The sequence below is a fragment of the Anastrepha ludens genome, chromosome 4 (assembly GCF_028408465.1).
Source record: "Anastrepha ludens isolate Willacy chromosome 4, idAnaLude1.1, whole genome shotgun sequence".
Taxonomy (NCBI): domain Eukaryota; kingdom Metazoa; phylum Arthropoda; class Insecta; order Diptera; family Tephritidae; genus Anastrepha; species Anastrepha ludens.
Window position 1 is genome coordinate 91,937,995 of NC_071500.1, and position 22,773 is coordinate 91,960,767.

The window sequence follows — 22,773 nt, forward strand, 5'->3', positions numbered from 1 at the left end:
AAAGTTGGAAAAAACATGTGGAGTACAATGAAACGAAGACTTTGAATGCAATGAGCGAAAGCAGCGCTGCAGCATAGCTATTCTAAGCTTGAGAACCGCACAAGATCCTCTGCTTGAGTAGTGCCACTTGATAGTTGCTAGCCGAAGTTGCAGCAGCTTGATGCACATGCGCTTGAAGGGAGTGTAGCATTTTTAGGCTTTGCAGTGGAAGAAGTTGCTCTGTTGAGTGAAGATAGAGCAGAGCGCCTTGCATGTGAAAACGCATGGGTGAGAAGTTCTTGCATATATATATGTGTGTGTATATATTTTTCTTCATTTGCCCGTTAGCCGCTTGTGGCAGTTAACGTGCTGAGTTCTGCAACTTTTAATTGATCGCTCAATCGTTGCACGACAGTCAGCATGCGCTGCTCAAACTCTCCAAACTCGCGCGGCGCATTGTCATCAGCAACAGCCAACTGTGCCACAACTTGCCACTTTAGCTTCACTTCCGCTGTTAGAAGATCGTTGCTCGCTTAGCTTTCAAGCGCTGCGCTTCGTTTGCACAGACATACACCCGCTCTTGTGCACACTCGCGCTCTCGCTCTCCCTCTATCTCGATCTCTCTCTCTCTCTCTCTCTCTCTCTCTCTTAGCCGCCCACAGCACTAACGCTCAGTTCTTTACCGGCTCGCTACTCCGGCACCAGCCAGCTCTTGCTGGAGCCCTCAACTTACGCCAAACCGGCAGCTGTTGGACTTTGTTGGCTTTCTGTTGGGGAGTCAGTCTACCGCTTGCTTGCTTAACATTCTTCGCGGCCAGTCAACCAAGTTCAGTTCGTCTTTGTTGCTCGCGTCGTGTGGTTCTGTTTCACCAGCAATCGCTTACCGCCGCTGCAGATTTGCCAAACGCATTCGTTACACATTCCGCTAGTTTTATTTTATTTTTGTTACTTACATCGCTGCTTCTTCAAGTTACTTATTGTACGTATTTTTTGTTTTTGTCTTAATGTTGTCTGTTGGGTTGGCTGAGCTATTTTTTCTCACCCGCTTGCGGCCAGTGAACCTCGTCATCGCATAGCGCAACAGTTGTATTGAAATTTTTCTTGCGTGCAAATTCTACAATTACAATAAAAACAAAGCAACACTAAAAAGAAAAAAAAAACAAGGAACAACAACCAAACAGTGTATTATTCAAGTAAAACCAATTCCACCAAACAAAAGAGACTCATCGCCGCCCCCTGCTCGCAAGTAGTGGGGCAGTAGCTTGCGCTTCGGTGCTGGTATCCTACAGCAACAACAAAAGCAAAGTGCAGAAAAAATTCGCAAAAACCGGCTGTGGCAATTTTACCTTCTTTGCCTTAACGTGAAATACAACAAAAACTAAACAAAGGCCAACTGTAAAAATATTTAAAGTAACCCAGTAATTGCAAAACAAAAAATTAAATACAAATTAAATGTGAAACGCAAACTGAAAAATATAAAAAACAACAGCAAAAAAAGTAAGTGCGAGCATAAAAAAGTATAACAAAAAAAATCTTATTAAAAAAATGCTAATTTTGCAAAGCAGGAAAACGTCCATAAAATTATTTGCCTCACCACAAAAAAAGTGTTTTTCAACGCGTTCATTCACTCGTTCAGCGCTCATATAATAACGCCAAAAATAAGTTGCAAAAAAAGTTGTCAAAAATCATTGAATTAAAAACATTTTAAAGCAGTAACGAACCTTATTCGCAACTTTTCTCTGTAAACTTAATTTTATGCAAATTCTGCAATAATTTTTTTTTAATAATTTATGGCAAAATGCTTCGATTTCAGCTTGATTGAGGCTCAGCCACCGCACTTGCCCACTCAAGTGGCTTAGTATCTGTGTTGGTCAGGCCCGTGCGAGTGACTGTCTAGTGCGTTTGAGGGAGTAGGCGGAGAAATTCTTGTTGATATTTTATTATTTATTAATGAGGTATTTTTTCTTTGGTAGTGCAGGTTGTATGTATTAGCGAAATTGAGTGTCCAAGGTATGAAATGCGCGACCATTTCGTTTAAGCGAATTTAATTGTGTGCAAAATGTAATATTTTCCAATGACAATTTACAATAGAAATGCTTGGAGTGACTATTTGGAAAGTAGTCAAGTAGTTTTGTAGTTGAGTTGTATACAGCAAACTAAATGATTATGTTCTAACAGTGTGCAATAAAAATATGAAACTAGTATTTTGTAAAATGTGTGTTTAAGCTAGTTAATTTTTTTAACAATTATTACAAAAAATGTTTGTTTCGTAACTTAGGCCTACTTGTACATAATTCTAATTCCTATCGCAAGATTTCTAATTTTTTCTTGACATCTCCGTATACAAACAGCCAAGGAAGGAAGCTCGCAAAGATTGAAATAAAGATTTTAAAATTATTATTTTATATAAAATTATGAATTTGTTTTTCTAAATAATTTTTTTTTTGTTAACAAATTATGCAAAAACACAATTGAATGATTAATTTTGCGCCAACTTGTATATCTATGCGTTTGCTCATAACAAAATCCATTCAATAAAATTTCTAAGAGCTCTTAATAACAACTTCAAGTTAATAATTTAATACAAAAATGCAAGAAATTCATCAAATGAGCAGAGTAATGTAGAGTGGGAATTTTGCTTCAAAATTAGAATAAAAACTTTTAATATTTGCCTTATTTAAATTTTTTCAACGCTTTCGGACGACATTTTCCAACTCTCAAAGAGCAATATTTATTAATGGAATTGTTTTTTTAAATAAATAAACAAAATATAAAAAAAAATTCATTTTAATTCTATTAACGTTTTTTTACAACAACAAAATTCAGTCATCAATCACAAGTTTTGCAATGGCAGTTTTGCTTAAAAATTATTCAAAATTAGTAAAAATTAAAAATTTTAGTATCACTTAAGTTTCTTCAACAAAAAAAATTTATTAATGCAAATTTTTTTTTCAAAAATATTCAGTTTTCAAAAATCGGTAAAAAATGCGGGCATAAAAAATGCTAAAGTCTTACAACTAAAAAATTCATTCATAAATTTCAAAGCTATTTAGTAGAAATTTCACTTAAAAATTATTCGAAAATAGTTAGTAAAAATTTAAAATTAATTCTTATTTAAATGTTTTCATCAACAAAATCTATTAATGCAAGTTTTGGTTTAAAAATATTAAGTTCTAAAAAACTATATTATAAAAACTTTGAGCATAAACAATGCTTAAGTCTTACAACAACAAAAGTCATACATAAATCACAAAGTTGTTTAAAAACAATTTTGCTTAAAAATTATTGAAAATTAGTAAAAATTTAAAATTTTTCTATTGTATTATTTAAATTTTTTTAACAACAAAATTTATTAATGCAATTTCTAAAAAATTCAGTTTTCAAAAATTGGGAAAAAATGTTTCATTTTGATTTTATTTGCGTAAAATTATTCAAAATTAGTTAGTAAAAATTAAAAATTTTAGTCTTACTTAAGTTTTTTCAACAACAAAATTTAATAATGAAAATTTAGGTTCACAAATATTCAGTTTTCAAAACTCGGCACAAAATTTGGGTATAAAAAATGTTGAAACCTTTAACTTTATTTGCGTTTTAGAGCAACTAAATTCATACATAAATCACAAAGTTATTCAGCATAAATTTTATTTGAAATATATTCAAAATTTGTCCATCGATTTTTCAATGCTATTTTCATATGCATCGACTTGTAAAGTGGATCACAATAATTTTCCAAAATAATTTTATTAAGAAATTGCATAAAAATTTGCATAAATATTATCTTAACAATTGAAGTTAACGTGTTTTACCAAAATTGTTTTAAAATTTAAAACAAAAAAAAATATTAGTTATAAAATTTCCGAACAAACAATTTTATTAAAAAACTTTATAAATGTAAAAAAAATGCATATATTCCAAATTTTTTATTTTTTTATTATTGTATAATATTATTTTTTTTTTAATTTTCTTTTTTTTGTTATTTTTTTTTTATAAAATTTTAATTAAAATGAGTTATATAACAATTTAATGCATTTTAAATCGAAACTAAACTAAATTATTATATAACTAATTTTAATTATTAATATTTTGTTTAAAAACAAATAAAATATTAAAAAAAACTTAAAGCAATAATAATAAAAAAATCATACATCTTTTTGTAAAAATTGAGATGAATATCTCTTCCAAACGTTTTTTGTTTTTATTATATTATTTTTTAATTTTTTTTTTATTTTTTTTTGTTTTTTTTTTATAAAAGTTTAATTAAAATTAGTTATATAACAATTTAATGCATTTTAAATCGGAACTAGCATTTTTTATTTTAAATTATTACATAATTATTTTTAATTATTAAATTTTTAACAAAAAAAAAATAAAATAATAAAACAAATAAAAAATAAAATTATAATAATATAATACGAAAAAATTAAAAAAAAATAATAATAATAAAAAAATTTCATATATAATTTTGTAACAATTGAGATTAAATTCTCTCTCAAACATTTTTTATTTTTTTATATTATTATTTTTTTTAACGACCACGCTTACAGGACAATATCCTTTTTATGAAATTTTCCATAACCGAATTGCAAAGTGGCTGCCCTATGTCCTCGATAGCCTCACGAATTCCAAAGAGAAAAGTCTCAAGGTATTAAATCACAAGATCTCGGTGGCCAATTGTGATCACGTTTACGTTTCGTTTTCGTCCGGAAACGTTTCCCGTTAAAAATCAATGGTTTCGTTGCTTGTGTGGCACGTAGTGCCGTCTTGTTGAAAATAAACGTTGTCCAGATCAATACCATCCAATTCCCGCCATAAAAAATCGTTAATCATCTCTCGATAGCGCAATCCATTCACCTGTAACACCTGTTATTGGAAAACCCTATTTTGAATAGTTGCCGTTCTTGATGTTTCAGAAGAAAACGCATGAAATTCCTTTCACTATTCCACTTATTCTTCTAGAATTTGCTTTTTCCAATGAAAAAATACTTAAAAAATTATTACTGGTTTTTTTATTTATAGTCGAATTAACGCACAAATACGTAAAAACTCATTTCCCTCACTCAGCTTATTTCAGAAGAAGCCAGTAAGCCACAATTTTCGATATCCATTACTCTCGCACACATACATTTTTCAGTGCACAGTACTACGCAGTGCTACTGGAAACTTCTAAAGGTTTCTTAAAGAACACCACTTCAATTTCCATTTTTCTTTGTTTGCTTCTGTTCCAAAAATAATTTCATGGTGCCACCTTAAATCACTAAATAAGCGCGCGCATGCGCAGTCATGTGTGACATTAATGACCTTATACGCCAGTCATTTGAAAAAAAGCAAGAAAAAGTGCATAATAAATAACGAACATTTCGAAAGCAAAAAGCAACGAAAAAAACGAAAATCAAACATTAAAACAAAAATTAAGAGAAATGTCTCTTTAAATAACGTGAAGCATTTGCATTATTCTTATTTATTGTTTTTATATTTTTAATTTTAAATTTTGCATACATTTTTGTCACACGTTTGTTTTAAGAAAACCGAAAATCAAGGCAGAAAACAAACGAAAAAACAGTGAAAATTTGCAATGTAGAAAAAAAAATTGTTTTACTAAAAAGTGAAATTTTTGCTTTCAACAAAACTAATATTGTAATAGGTAGTAAATAATGCTGGGATTGTGTTTTCACTACACACACACACACACGCATACGCAGGTATACGCACGACCATATAAATCATTGCCGACTGTGTGCATTCGCCCGCTAGCTGAGTGGTAAATTAATATTGTTATTGTGCTTTTGTTTGTGTGTGTGCGTGCATGTGTGCGAGCGCGAATGTTTTCATACACTTGGCCGGTGTTTCTGTTGTCTGGCAGATGACTGATTTTAATGATAACATTAATAATATTTACATACAAGCGGATTAACATGGCAAAGCTTTGAAAAACAAAACAAAAAAAAAAAACAACAACCGGGGAAAATAACAAAAACAGACAAATATTCAGCGAAACGCGCATTGTTGTTGTTTATTAAACATCTGCAACAAGTACAACAAGTGAGTGTGTGGTGGTGGTTGGTTATGAATGTTTGAAAAACATATACTTTTTAATAAAAGAAAAGTACTTCATTAGCAAATATAAGCTCGAGGCTTATGAAAATATTGCAAAAATATAAAAAATAAAAAATATAAAAAAAAATTAATGTTTACTTCGGTAAAAAGTATATGGAACAAAATTTCACTAAAAATAACAAAATTTTAACAATAGTGCTACTAAATAATTTTAAAATTTTGTGTTTAAGAATATAAAATTTTTTGAAAAAATTAAAATAATAAATTAAATACTCAAAATAAAATAAAAATTTAAATAACCAAAGCACTTATCCACAAAATATTGTTTATGTGTTGGAAAAAAATCATATAATTTCATATATGCGTAAATGTTATAATTTTCTAAATATTTTAATTTTTTTATATTATAATTTTTTGTTTTTTTTGGAAACTGATATGTGGTTTATTTTTTTTTTTTTTTTTATTTGTATGATTTGGCTTTTCTTGTAATCAAATAAACCTTTTTATGAAATTTATTTTTTTGACGTAAATATCGGAAATTTTATTTTTCATATATATTAGGTCAATTTTTTTTTAATATTTTTATATTTAAATATTTATTTCATATTCCGTTTAGGTTTTCGTTTTAATATTTTAATTTTGCATATAACCAAGGAAACCTAGCCAAATATCGTGCGCCCGAAAGTATCCACAAATTACTATTTAAGAGTAGAGTTTTGGTTTGTTTTAGAAATTTTGAGTTAATATAATATTTTTTGAAATTCTTTTATTTAAAATATATAAAATGAATTTGTATGTGGAAATATTTTGTATGAAAGTATTTTTGAATATTTTTATTTTTTAATTTTAATAAATTAATGAATTTAATTTTTTTTATCTTCATTTTTGAATTTTTCGTGTAAACAAATATACTTAACCAGAATGTTTTTTTTATTGTTTTATTAGGTTTTAGGGAAAATTGTAATTAATTTGAATTTGAATATATTACATATAATTATTACGAGTATTATAGAAATTATAGCAATCTTTTTTGCTAAATTAAAAAATAATAATAAATTTTTCACTTTAAAATATGTTTTTTTTTACATTTTATTCAGAAATATTTTAATTTATTTGAAATATTGTATTAAATTATGTAGTAAATTATAGAAATTATAGTATTTTTTTTGTTAAATTAAAAAAAAATAATAATTTTTTCACTAAAAAGTTTTTGTTTTTTTTGTGTATCACGTTTTATTCAAAAATATTTTCTTGTAGTTTGAAATATTAAATTATATATTTAGTAAACTAGCATCACCCAGTGGGCTTCGCACCACCATACATAAAATGTTTTTTTTATATCGCAAGAAATTTTTCATATTAAGTTTTCTTTATAGAGCTCGTAAAATGTTTAAACAGTTGAATAAGTTGATTTTTTTCATTCAACATACTTTCTAAAGATGTCACAATAGCCTTTTCTGTACTTTTTTAAAATTTGATTGTGGTGGTCACCTATATACAGGTAAGGTGAAAGAGCCGATAAAAACTTGTAATTAAACTTTGATTCTTTAATTTCCATTTCAATTTTTTACGCTAAATAAATTATGCTAAAATAAATAAAGTTAAAAATGTTTTTCCAGTTCCTTGAATACTCCAGTTTTTATTATATTTTCGCCCAAAATTAATATTAACATAATACACTTACAACCACAACAGTACAACAGAAACGCTCATAAGCGGCTGTGTATTTGTTATTGTTTTTCCCATACAGGCATTTCGTATGAGAGGAAACCATTACTCACATAAAATATCATAATTCAGGCACGGCTGCACCGATTTCAATCAAACTTCGAACAAACCACCTCCTCAAAGATAGAAAAGAACTCTAAAATTTTTGTGCCAATCGGTTGTGCGGTTCTTGAGTTATAAGATTACCAAAGGAAATGTAATATATAACGACACCATGAAATAACCCAGAGCAGCAGTGTGGTTAGGAATTTCAGCTGATATAAGGCTATCGATTTGATCCGGAGTTATTTTATGTACCAGCCAAATTAGTATATGTGCGTGCGGCAATCCCTTTTTCTGCCATTCGATGGAGTACATATGGCAACGCACCTCCCCAAATACATATAATTTCACAATTAAATCCATAAGGGCTTTACATTTTTGCCGAAATGGATACTCATGTGGTTCAAACACATCCTAGGGTTACCCGGGTCCACGCTTTGGATTATATCTCGAGGCCCTAGTCACGGAACGGTATGAAAAATACTCTATCCTATAGAAATCATCAACAGCTCCCATTTGCCACCCATATTGTACGAACACATCCTTAAGTTATCGGGGTCCACATTTTGGGCAATATCTCGAGACCCTAGTCACGGAGCGGCATCAAAAATACTCTATACTATAGAATCATCAACAGCTTCCATTTACTACCCATATTGTACAAACACATCCTAGGGTTACCCGGGTTCACGTTTTCGCCTATTTCTCGAGACCCTGGTATCCGATTCTTAAAATTTTAAAACACAAACCATCTACTGAATAGTCCAAACAAAGCCTAAAAATTTGGTTTGGATAGGTGAGCCCGTTCTTGAGTTATAAGATTACCAAGGAAATGTAACTTCTTTTTATATATATAGATTATAGAAATCTTATAGTATCTTTTTTTTTGTTAAAAAAATTTTTGTGTTTAAAAATATTTTGTTAAAAAATTTTTTTCTTGCTTATTACTTTTTATTAAAAAATATTTAATTCATTTTAAATATTAAATTATATAGTCAATTATTAAAATTATAGTATTTTGTTTTTTTTTGTTAAATTTTTTTGTTTATTACTTTTTTTTGAAAAAAAAATTCGATTTTTCACTTTAAAATATCTTTTTTTTTTGTTCCTTTTTAAACAAAGATATTTTCATTAATATGAAATATTAAATTATATAGTAAATTGTTGAAATTATTGTATTTTTTTTTTGTTAAATTAAAAAAAAATAATACTTTTTCACTCAAAAAAAGTTTTTTTTATTCGTTACTTTTTATTGAGAAATATTTCAATTTATTTTAAATATTAAATTTTTTAACTCAAAACAGAAAGTTTTTAAATATCAGTCGCCATTTTTGAACTTTGCCAACCATTTCTGTACTGCAGACTCGTCTATGACACCTTCTCCGTACACGTCGCTTCGGCAGCTTTTTGACCTCGATGATAAGCACATAAGAGCAGGTGTCGGAAATGTTGATTTTTGTTTGCTGGGGATTCCATTTCCAAGCTTCAAAAATAATAAAAAATTAAATAATTCAAAAATACAACTAACATAGTTTTATAGAGCAGAAAGATTTCTATCGAATGAATACTAAAAACAGCAAACAAATTATTGTAAAATAAAACAAAATATAAAATGAACTTCAATTTCACGCAAAAAAATTTTAATTTTTATTTTAATTTTTACAAAATGTTGGCTTTGAAATGGGCACTTGTGCATTTTATTAAGCTTTTAATTCTTTTAAAGCTCTCCTCGGTTTGAATGGGTTCCCTTCGGTTTGAAAGGGTTTCTTCGAGTATCGTCTGCTTCAACGTTTGCTTCTTTCATAATTGTTCCCTGTAATCTGTCCACAATTTTTGTTTAGCCAGCTCTTCGTGTGACAGAGTCAAGACATCGTCGAAATCATTTTCGTATTCTTATTACATTCCAACCATATTCCATAGCTCCCACGATGTCGTGGAAAACACTTAAAAGAGCCTTCTCACTTTCTTATATCGAATAAATTGCAGCTTTAATTGTAAGACCCGCAATCAGTCTCAGTGAAGACATTTTGATATCTTTGTTTTGGTCCAATTTGAAATTGAAATTTGAATTCGTCGAGCCAAGAAGCACCAAAACCTTGGTGGTTCCTAAAACACTCAGCCTAAAGACCCATTGTATTTAGAGCTCTAGAAAGACTATCTACCGTCAAGGGGGAAAGGAGAAAAGTATCAGAGAAAGAGATAGGAAAGAATAGAGACCCGCAATCAGTTCATATATTTTCAAAATCTCCATTTTACTTACGCATGTACAACTTTTGTGTTTCAAATGAATTTAACCGCCCATTTGTAAAGAATTTAGCACCAAAAGTGAGACGAAATGTCACTTCGAAAAACGATATTTGTTGGTAATTGGCGCGACATTTATTAGTCAGCTTCGAAAGTGCCACAAATACTTGTCGGTATGCAAAACATAAACTTTCAAATTCTCCCATCATATTATCATATTAGCAGAAAATTCCCAGACTATGTACGCGCAAACGCATCTGTATGCTTGTCACACAGCTGCGCGTACACATTAGCCGCATTTCTTCAAAGCTCTGATCACAACGATTTTCAGGCATTTCACCATCATTCAGTCCGTAATTTGACCATAAGCAATTTTGTTAACGTGTTAACAACCTCGTTACATGCCCTCAATACCCGTCATACACCCTCCTTCGGTTGCCGATTGGCTGGCTGGCTGTGAAATGGTGGTCGTGCGACAGCATGGCTTGAATTTTGCACACTTCATTCAAAAATCAAATTATTCACTTTTTTCCCATTTTTTGTTGAGTGACTTTATATCAATTTACATGCACACACTTACAACAAATGTGCATATGTTTTTCCTTACTATTCACATTCACACATCCACATGCACTTATGGTCAGGCATATCTACATACTTACACTCGACACTTTCATGCGCTTTCGTATACCTGTAGAATGCTTGCACTGCATTTTAAATTGTCACATCGCCACAGTGGCCATCATTTGCGAGTGTACATTTATGTATATACATACGTATATGTATGTGTGTGTAGTTAAGTATATCAGCATATGCTAAATGGTCAGCAGCTACCGGCGAGTAGCTATGTACCTCTCCACTTACCTTTCTACCCTTTGCTTCACCTGTAAGCTGAGTTCTGTGTTGCTGAGCTGCTTTTGTTGCTTTTTTGTTCTCTGTTTTTCTTTTTTCTCTTACATATTTCCTACACTTTTTCTGCTGCTCTCCTTTTTGTGGTTTTGTAATGCGATTTGGGCGTGTACTCGAAACATAAAATTTAATTCGAAAACAACTAAATCGTAACGAAGGCAGGGAATTGTTGAATTCGCAGTAATTTCCATTGTCAAAAATCCAATAAAGTGGTCGTTAACATACATACTTGCATATGTGTGTGTGTGTAAATTTAACGTACATATAAACATACAAATGGAGAACTGCTTAAAATTGCACGCACATACAAAAAACATATTTATACAGACCTGCTGCATACGGAATTAAGTTTTCAACTTTTCCAAGTGGTGTCAATTACTTTCCAAAATTAGTTTTTAATGAATTGCAGTGTTGAACTTAAAGAATGTTTGCCACTGTGAATTAAAATTAAAAAAAAATGTTATGAATTTAAAGAAATTTGATTACTTTTAATTCTCGAATGCTATAAAAGTCCATAAAGAAGACCTGCTAAATTATTCCATTGAGGTGAAGGCTGTATTAAGTTGGCGAATAAGTTCGTAGCGTTTTTACCGAAGACTTTTATTTCTACAAAAATCAATAATTATGATATATCAATAAGCTAATCAATTATATATTCGCCGTTGCTGTTTACAACTTTTACCCACCTCTCGACCAATTTGTTGATGCCGTTCCTCTAAAAATCGTCTGATCTGGTATCAAAGAAGTTCTTGAGCCAGTTTTTAAGGACCTCTTTGTTATCCAAGGTAATGCCTTTATACGGTTTGACACGGAGTGGAAAATATGGTAATCGGTCGGTGCAAGTGCCGGAGAGTACGGCTGATGCTGAAGGACTTGCCAATCGAGCTCTTTGAGTGCGACTTTGACGATTTGTGCAACATAGGGCCTGGCGTTGTCGTGAAGGAGTATGGTTTGGGCACATCGATCAGGTATTTTTAGTCGAACAGCCTCATTCACGCGGGGCAGATGAGCAATGTGGAGCTCGTTGTTGACCGTGGCACTGTTTTCAAGCATTTCCCAGTGCACCATGCCCTCCCAGTCCCACCATGATGGATGAAGATCCGTCTTCACTACGTTTTTGGCGTATCTCCTGCAGTCACCCACTCCTTTCTTTGCTTCCTATGGATGTATAGGCACCATTTATCATGACCTCGTGTTGCTCGATGACGGGCGAGATGCTGCGAAACAATTTGAAGGCTCCCAACTTTTCAGTAAATCCCATTGAATGAAGGTAATTGAGAATCGTTTTATAATCGCAGTTCATTTTTTTCGGCAATTCAAGACTGGTTTGGTGAGGGTTCTCTTTCAAAAGTGATTCTTGAGAGGTGTTCTTCATCGAATTCAGAAGGTCTTCCGCCTTTCGCTGCGGGACGTATCATCGACGTCAAAGTCGCCATTTTTGAACTTTGCAACCCGTTTTCGTGCTGTAGACTCACCTATGTTACCGGAAAAACGGCTAAGTAACGCACTAAGTTAACTGATTTGGGCTCTGTTTTTTTTTGTTTTTTTTTTTTGTGTTAGGTTGCCACATCTGTCATTGACATTTCTGCCTTAATTGTATAGCCATTGCTAGACGTTTAAAAAAGTTACGCCGTATTGAGTAAATCTACCTCTGCACGTGATTTATATTTTTTACAGTTTTAAAAATGGATTCGAATTAAATAAAACAACATCAGAGAGCTGGCAGGGGGCTTGCACATTGCTTGTAAATCCGTTCAGGAACCACTATAGTTAATGATTCGGTGCAAATTTGGCCCCAAAGAACCCGAATTTTATGCAAAAAAGGACACCGCGTTGATATCGCCAAAAACATGATTCCCAAGACTGGATCCGACGAAACGTTGAACAAACGTTTCATTACTGAAGACGAAAAACTTTCAAAATTCAAAATTTAGTACAAAAATCTTTATTGAAATTGAAAATGATTTAATATGAAAAGCTGATGAAAGGTTAATAAATAATGGTTCAACTCTCATACTTGCCGACGGTTCGATCATATTCGAGCATATTTCGAGCTGCTCTTTTCTCAGAAAATATTGAACAGAAAATAGATTTTTGACGGTAATAAGAGTAGTTATTTTTTAGATTTAAGCCTCATTACAAATGCTGTGGGGAACTTTCGGAGAAGAAGACTGTTCAGCACTTTCTCTGTAAATCTTCGGGTTTGACAGCTAGACGATTAAGGTCACTGCTAGATGACTAAGATCTCCTTTCTTCGGCTGCCTGAGACAGTGCTCCAACCTAAATCCCATCACTCTCCTTCATTACAACAACTGCTCTGGCTGATTGTAGATATCTGCCTATTGGGGCGTGCCTGACTGGTACTTCAACCCTTTCATGTACCTACCTAAGAGTAGTGTTCAGGTAAGCACATGTTGCCTAGTAGATGATCGAGTACGGAGTTCTCACAACAGATGATTAAATGAACTGTTAATGATGACAGAAACTGTCTCAAATGTTTCATACTTAAACAAGCAACGAGGCCAATGGGTTAGTCAAATGAGGTTACTTAAACGAGTTTTGGTCGATGAGTTAGCCAGATAGTTAGCCCAAGCCCGATAGGATTTATAAGCATAAAATTACGTGTACATATACAAAATCAGAAAATGCGTCGTATTTGGTGAATTGCGGCAGAATAGCTAATGTTATGTGACCCAAATAATGGTTTTAAGAGAACATCCAACATCTGCTAGTGAAGAGTAGATCTGCAGTTGCTAGGATCGTGACTGGATTCTTGCCGGACTTTGGCCCATTGGCATCTCAGTGGAGACATTGTGATTCCTTTGTTTTGGTCCAGTTCGAAATTGAAATTTGAATTGTCCAGCTAAGGAGCACCAAGAGATTTGGTGGTTCCTAAAACACTCAGGCTAAAAGCCCATTGTATTTAGAGCTCTGGAAAGACTATCTACCGTCAAGGGGGAAAGGAGAAAAGTGTCAGAAAAAGAGATAGGAAAGAATAGAGACAGAGACAGAAGTAGTTAGTCCTGTGAGAATTTTCCGGAATCTTTGGTAAATCTGTAAATATGCTTCAGTTTTAGAGAACGAATATTACTCATTCTCACGACATCGGAACCCAAAACTCGTAGTCTTGCTCTAGCAAAGGCAGGACACTCACAGAGAAAGTGCTCAGTGCTATCCGCCTCCTCCAAGCAAGACAGGAACACTGAATCCTCAATGATTCCAATGGTGGTCATATGCTGACCCCATGGGTTATGTCCTGTAATAATACCGACCACCAACCGAACGTCTTTCCTTCCAAGTTTTAATAGAAAGTTTGACAGTTTCTGTTCGGACTTGCCAGTTTAGTCTGAACCGCTTCACTAGAAATATAAGCAGCTTTTGTAGATATTTAGCAAAGCGAAGAAGTCAGAAGCACAAAGAAGGAATCCACAGATAAGCTAAGAATTCTAAGAAAATGATATGTATTTTACGATCGATATTGGAATACAGTCTATCAATTTTTCTTCATTTTCGATTTAAATTAAATAAAAAAATATTTACTATTTATTTTTATATTTTCTTACCTTTTAAAGAGTCAATGTGTTGTATTGCAGCCTTATACCGATATTTATAATTTAAATAACCGCAAAACTCAAACTACTCCAAACTCCCGACTATTTATTCTAGCGCAAGTTGAGCATGGAGCCTAATTCGCTACTTCAGATTACGCAAGATTGTTTCCCAGCAGTCTCCATTTCATGACCTTTATTGTAATATAAACATTTTCTTTACAAGTACAATATTTTTCCCCCTGTTCTGTTCAATATTACCCACTTCTGTCGGTGTACTCGAATTTCGAAATAAGCAGAAGAAGCGCACAATAAATGTGGCTTTCCTTCCAGTACATCTCGATTTTTCCTTATTTTTTACACATTTTTTATTAAATACATAATTTAATTTCAACTTCAACCACTTCCTAAATTATTGCCTTTCTTCACAAGGCGAGTTGTAGTAATTCGCATTCTTATGCCAGTAGAAGTTCTTAATTAATTTCTTCTGTACAAATCATTTTTCTTCAAACCTTCCCAGTGAATTGCAGCAAATTCTTTCTCGAATTCTCCTCAAAGGTTAACGGCAATTGGCCAACTAGCTGCTATTACCATTAAAGTACGTCTGCAATTTGCACTCACTGTCAAAAGAAAGGTGTATACTTGTGTCAGTGTGTGTGTGTGTGCATAATTGCCGTTTGTACGCCGCTCATCAGCGCTGAATCCTTCCGTCATTTCATTGACATTCCGTAAAGTTTATGGGATTGTAAATTTAATTTTTTTGTTTTTACTTTGTTTGTTGTTAGTGCATTTTCCTTTTCGGTAGACGTTCTACTCACTGCCATTTAATTAAATCGCAAGCAAAAAAGAACAATGAATAATGCAACAGTAAAAATGTTTTTTTTTGTTCTTTTTTCTTTTGTTTTAATATTACCAACTACATTTCTTTATATGCATGTATGTGTGACTCGTATGCATATACATACGTGTTATCTAATTATGCATTTGTGTAATTCGCAGTTCGTAGTTAGCATTTCGCTTTGAAACGAGCCGATGATGCGCGCGATTGCCAGTTTATATGCTCGTATGCGAATTTTTTACGGGCTTGAGTTTAAGTGTTTTTTCTATAATTTTTTAAGTTTATTATTGTATAATTTTTTTATGCTTCTTTATGCCGGGCATTGTGATGAGTGCAATGAACGAGGGTTGAAAAATTTTCAGAATTTTTTACTTCGAAAGTTTACTTCGCGTATATTTTTCTGATTTGTACTCAAACTAAGCGTGGGAACAAACTCAGATAGTTGAATTGCAGTTCGAACACGCGGTATAAATTCCCTGGGCATTTCAGTATTATATTAAGTTGATATTTTAGATCCCTCATTTTGAAAATCTGAATCCTTCGTGGCTAAATCCTGTAATGCTTCCAGAAAAGTTCTTTATAAACCACGAAGAACTCAAAATTCATTGTTTGCTCAGTCAGTTCGCACACCAAGCGCCTTGCTGAACTACAAAGCGGAAAATAAATACTTACACAGGCGAAATACCTAAGTTCTATCATAGAACGCAACAATGCCCAATAGCCAAAAGAACCCCTCTGAAAGCTCTAGACACCAAAATGCGGTGTTAGAATACTCAAAGAAAACAAAAACCGTGGCCAAATGAAAAACTTCGAAACTTCAAATGAACACTTCGTTAAACTCTACTGCTTACTGAAACTGGATTCCAGATAAAACATATGTCCGACAGTCTCTTGTATGGAAGGAAATGTTCACCATTGCATGTAAAAAAAATTGTTTTCAAATAATTGGGACTTTTGAGCGACTTCACACTTGCATTCTAATATACTAAAACTTAAGGGTCTATAAAACTGCGTGCTCAAAATTTTTCTAAAAATCATATTTTTGAAATTCGTTAATTTTTTTGCAAAGTTGGAACTTATTATTAATTAATAAGGCTTTTGTTGTATAAAAAAGTATAAAAAATTAAAAAAAAAAAATAGCATGAAAAGTATATTGAATCCCGGAAAAAGGTAAACTGTCTTACTTATTCGAGCACAAGCATCTATACATAATGCAGTGTACTCCCTTTTGAACGAACACCTAAGGGACTAAAAAATTTGTCCGCTGATGAGAAAAGTATAAAAAAAGGGAGTAATAAAGTCTCCCATAACAGAGTTAAGGTAAATGGGAGGGTTGTGCGTCAAGAGAAACAATTTTCTTTTTTAATTCTTAAGGATTTTTGGTATGTACTAAAAATATGTTCGCTTATGGGAGGTGTCCGCTTACGAGAGGTGTTCGTTAGGAGAGAGTATACTGTATATACGATGGAATTTTTTGTTGTTTAATTTAGGTATTATCCCACCTCGAATTTATGTTGTTTCTGGGTGTTTTTTCGTAAATGGAAGGAGCTACATTTTTATATCGCCTCCGAATGGCAGATATTTTTTATGAGCAACTTTTTCATTGCAAAAATTCACTCAGACGTTTGCCAGTGTCTGACGAGGGGCGACCGCTACTAGAAAAAACTTTTTTAAAACAATTTTCTATGTCCAATATGGGGATTTTCGCCTGGGCCGACTGAACTGTAATCAAGCATAAGCCTCCTGCGACCTGTGGTCATATCTGGTCTTCTCGTAAATGGCACTGTGCAAGGCAAAAATTTGGGTGAAATTTTCGGTAGTTGATCTTACGTATCCCAAATAAGTATTGTAATTTAATGCTCTCCTTTCGATTAGCTTCTGTAAGACATCCAATTTTAGCTAGACAAATCTGCTCTCTAATTACCTTATCGGATGTGAATGGCTCTGTCTTGCTGGCGCTGAGATGTCTAAATACATTTTACTTCTATTGTATCTATTTATAATTAGATGTTAAACTTTTGCTAGACAAACTTATAATCCTGAAGGTGTGCAATCGGGAATTGTAGGAACGGATGGAATCAGCTGATATTTGTGCATCCTTTTTTTTTGTTTTTTTTTTTTTGCTATATTTAATTTTTTATTAAATTTCCTCATACATTCTTCATTTGATTTAATTTATCTTACCTTAGTTTATTTCATTTTATTTATTTTTAATACTTGTTTTATTTTTTTTTCATTTTCATTTTTTCAAATTTTTTTAAATTTTATTATTATAAAAATATTATTTTTCTATTTTATTTTATATATTTTGAAATATTTTTCTTTATTTTATAATAAGGTTCTTTTTTTTAACTTGTTATGAAATAATTTTATTTTTACATAATTTTTTCATTTTAATATATTATACGTTATATGTCATATTTTTTGTACTTCATGTTTATTATTTTTCATTTTTTTTTATTAAGTTTCACTTTATTTTACTTAATTTTCTACTTCTTTTTTTTCTAATTAAAAACATTTCGTACTATTATTTAATATTTTCCTTTACTAAATTTTACTTTATTATATAATACTTTAGTTTATTTTACTTTATTATTATTTATTTTATTTTTCCATTTGATTTTAATTTATTTTATTTTATTTGAGCTTAATCCATCTCGGCTATTGCCGGAGATTACACATCCCGGATAAAATTTTCAAGTTCTACGCCCATGCGATTACTATTATTTTATTTTATTTGAGCTTAATCCATCTCGGCTATTGCCGGAGATTACACATCCCGGATAAAATTTTCAAGGGATTGTGCTCTGGTGGAGCGTAGTCCAAGTTCTACGCCCATGCGATTGCTATTGCTTAAATATTTAAAAATCTACGAACTATTGCACATGTGTCCAGTATGGTCGACTTCTGCATGTCTTCTAAGAGGTGTTGGCAGTCATACTTCTTCAAGTTTTTTATTAAATGCTTAGGCACTAATCCAGTGGAAGATATAATTATTGGTATTATATTCACTTCCCTCGCTTTGTACATCCGTTTAAGTTCTATGGCCAGAGCTGCATACTTCGATACTTTGGTGGAGTATGTGCTTTGGATGTTGCGATTAAGGGGCACCGCTATATCGATTACTTCGATCGTTTTATTTGTCTTGTCGAACAAGATAATGTCAGGTTTGTTGGCAGCTGCTGTTTGATCTGTGGATATAAATCTGTCCCAGTACAGTTTAAAATTTGCATTTTCGATTATTGCCTTTGGTTCATATTTAAAATACAAGACTTCTGCTTGTAAGAGACCGTGTTTGATCGCAAGTTGTTGGTGGAGGATCTTTGCTATATTGTTATGTCTCATGACATATTCACGGGGGGCAAGTACGCTACATCCAGCAATTATATGGTCGATTGTTTCACCGTAAATGCCGCACCTTCGGCATCTATCTTCTATTGCCTCGCCATGTATCGACCTTCGGAAATTCCTTGTTGGAATAACTCGGTCTTGGATAGCGATTGCGAAACCTTCTGTTTCAGAAAATAGTTTTCCTCTTTTCAACCATAAATTGGATGACTGTGCGTCTATCCATTCCATTTCGAGATCATGGGGATGGGCACCGTGTATTGTTTTTGCCTTCCATTCTGCGATCATTTCTGCTGGGGATTTAACCCCCTCAGGTACTGGGATATTCTGCTCCATCAGACTTAGCGGGGTAAAGCCATTATCTGCCATAGCGATAGCTTTAAATAGATGGGACTCGCTGCTTAGAAAATATGTACGTAACTTCAAAGTTTGCGACAAGTGTAGGCGCGCTATATTAATGATTCCTCTCCCACCAACGTTTCGAGGAAGCGATATTCTTTCCACAGCGCTTTGAGGGTAATGGCTTTGGAACTTTGTGAAAGTGGTGCGTATCAGCGTTTCAATCCGAAGGATGTCTGTCTGAGACCATTTTATTACTCCGAACGAGTATGTCAAAAGGGGTATGGCCCAGGTATTGATTGCCTTGCATTTATTTCCACTGTTCAGACTAGTTTTTAATATAGCTTTCAGTCGTGCCTCAAATTTTTTAATGAGGTTTTGCTTTACTAGCGTGTGGTTGATTCCTTTAAGTTGCAGAAATCCTAAATATTTATAAGATTCGCTGCTATGCAAGTTGTCTATAATAATATTTTGGTCTACTGCGTAGTTTTCTTCGGATTCATCAAGCTGACCTCTAATCAAATGTATTATTTTGCACTTATCTGGTCCAAATTCCATTCCCACGTCATCGCTAAAAGCTTTAGTGGCATCTATCAGCTCATATAGCTTATGCTTTTTGTTTGCGTACAGTTTCAAGTCGTCAACAAACAGAAGATGGTTGAACGTGTGCTCTCTTACTTCAGTTTTGAGTATAAAGCCATTTTGTTTAAGTGTGAGAAGCCTGCTAAGTGGATTGAGACCAATGCAGAACCATAACGGGCTTAAGGCATCCCCTTGGAATATACCACGTTTGATTGAAATCTGTTTCGAAACAGTTCCATTTAGAACCAGTTTTGTATTCCACTTGCTCATTAAGCGGCCCAAGAGGGCAACAGTGGCAGCATCGATTTTGTATATTCTTAATATCTCTAATAGTTAATCATGCGGCATTGAATCAAAAGCTTTTTTGTAGTCAATAAACGCGACGCTTAAATTCCGCCTTCTTCTCAGAGCTACTCCTGTGATAACAGTGTCTATAATAAGCTGATCTTTACAGCCCATTGTGCGCTTCCTGCAACCTTTCTGTTCTTCACATAAAATGCTGTTACTTTCACAGTGTTCATATATTCGGTTAGCGATAATTTTCGTCAAGAGTTTGTATGTCGTGCTCAAGCAAGTAATTGGGCGGTATTTTGCTGGATCAGCAGATGGTGCGTCCTTTGGAAGAAGATAAGTTACTCCGGCAGTGAGAAATTCTGGGATAGCAGCTATATTTTTCAGTAGCTCGTTGTAGCATCTTGCGAGTGCTTCGTGCATTACTGAGAGCTTTTTAAGCCATATGTTGTGTAGCTGGTCTAGGCCAGGGGATTTCCAGTTAGCTGAAGTACATATATTATTCTTTATTTCTTCTGCTGTTATGTCGTAGAAGTGCATTGGTGCAACGTTATCCGCTTTTTCTTTTTCTTTGGCTAACCAATTCGCATCAGCATTGAAGAGTTTTGCTTGTGCCCATATTTTCTCCCAAAACTGCTCTAACTCTTGTTGTTGTGGATATAATGTCTGAGATTCTGCATTGCTGCTTTGTTGCAGATTTCTATAAAAGCTTTTTTGATTTTTGTGGAAAAGCTGGTTTTCCTTCCGCCTCTGATTACTTTTGAGGTATATTCTTAATCGCTTTGAGTAAGCGGCGAGTTGCTGTACTTTCCTATCAATTATCTCTGATAATTGGTCAAGACCCACAGTCTGAGGCTTAAGCGGCGCGATGATACTAGATACATGCCTTAACAACCTTTTAGATTTAGCCCCATTTTTAAATGAAGTAAGCCTCCCTATAGATTCTCTTAGACCGGCAATTCGTGTTTCGAGTCTTCTTTGCCACCTGGGGACTACTGGCGTTTTTTGCGTTGTTTTATTTTTAAATGTCTGTACTTTTGGGTGCTTCCCCAGTAATCGTACAGTAGTAAGAGCAGAAACATAAAAGAGAGTGTTAACATATTCCAAGTTGGTGCTATTGGCGACATATGCCGGCAGAATTTTCGAGTTAAGTGTTTTAACCACTTCGTTTAATTTTTCCGATTCGCCTAATCGGGGTATCCTTGGTCTTAGCAAAGGATCCATACCTTCATAATTCGCCAGATAATTAAGGAAAATATCTTTCACCTCCCGTTCTTCATTAGTTTCTGGACCATCGCTTTCAATACTTTCATAGATCAAGTTAAGTTCAGGTTGTACGTTGGTAAATTCCGCTAAATCTTCAGGCTGTGGGTTGCGTGCCTCGGTTATCTCTGGTGTTATTTCTTCTTCGCTTCCTTCCACTCCTCGTAGCTCGTTGCGTATTGCACTTTTAATTTCCTCTTGCTTTTCTTTTCTTACATATTCGTGTTGGAAGATTGCTTTTTTTCTTGTAGCAAGGCTATTTTCGGTTAGCTTCCCATTCAGATGTCTATATCTTCTTAGAAACAGGTCTAGCATTCTCTCACGATAGGTCGTCATGTGCTCCGGTTCTTCACAATTTGTGGAAATGTAGTAGCAGCGCAGGACATATTCATTCATTTCCGTTGTCCATTGAATACGCTGTCTAACACGGCCTGCTCTTGTGGTCCCAAGATTAACTTGAGAAACACTTGTCGCAGTGTTGGGGTTTTCGTGTTGTTGTTGTTGTACCACTGGCGACTCCGCTATCTGATGCCGATGAGCAGAGCCCTCGCCGGCAGCCGTGGCTTCTGCCGACACTTGAGCGAATATCCTCGCTCGGCTGCAATCATTAGATTCCTCTATAATGCGGCTCTCCGTTTTTCGAAACGGGTAATTGCATTTTAAACCTTCTGCCAGGTGGTTTACAGATTTCCTTCTGGGTTAACTGTGTCCTTCAGACATGCATTCACACAGCCGGCATGTTAGGCATTTTAGCGGTATGTTTTCTTCTTCGCTGAAACTTCGGAGCCGTGGAGTCGTTACTTCCAGCACCCCTCGGTGAGGGATGTCCGTGCGGGGTCGTGACTAGGGGCCGCGGGGTTGTCATGTTGCTGTTGTTATTTTATTTCATTTTATTTTATTTTATTTTATTTTATTTTATTTTATTTTATTCTATTTAATATAATTTAATTTTATTTTATTTCATCTTATTTCATTTTATTTTATATTTTGATTTTATTTTTTATTTCATATTTTTTAAATTATAATTAATTGAATTACCTTGCATACCAATTCTTTCATTTTACTCCATTTTATTACAATCTATTCCATCCCATTCCATTTCTCTCAGTACCATTAATTGTCATTCCATTTCGATAAAAATCTCATTCTCCCACATTCAGTCCCTATTTACACTATTTTCAGTCATGATTTCAATTGTGGCATTGCAATTTGCACTCAGCTTTGCAAATGCCAACCGTTTGCTCCCGCCAACACCAGCTTCGACGCCAACCGCACTGAACGAACGCCTCTTCAAAACACTATAGAATTAACACCACTATCCTACCCTTTCTTGGTGGCGATTCCTACTCGTGTTTTGTTTACTTTTTTAACCTTTTAAATTTATTTGTTGTTTCTCTATTTTACTTACAACACCATTGCAGTCATTGTCTTGGTTTTCCCCTTCTACATAGCTGCAATACTCATACGAGTACAGACAATTCGTGCTGCAGGCCTTTGACTCTTATTTCTCTGCTCGCCCCAACTGATGGATTTTTTCTCAACTACAATTGTAAGGGGTACGAATTAAAATTTTTATTTACATTCACTGATACTAAAGTGCATTGTAAA

General features: G+C 33.5%; 1 protein-coding gene across 4 annotated transcripts in view; it reads left to right on the forward strand.

Annotated features, from left to right (window-relative positions):
• Positions 1–781: 781 nt before the first annotated feature.
• LOC128860179 (pro-interleukin-16) overlaps positions 782–22,773 on the forward strand; it is a 70,063-nt gene continuing 48,071 nt past the window's right edge. Inside the window, exon 1 of one of the 4 annotated variants that reach the window (XM_054097472.1) lies at positions 782–1,476. The gene's annotated coding sequence lies outside the window, so the exon portion shown is untranslated. The other 3 variants (XM_054097474.1, XM_054097475.1, XM_054097473.1) reach the window with 3 other exon arrangements.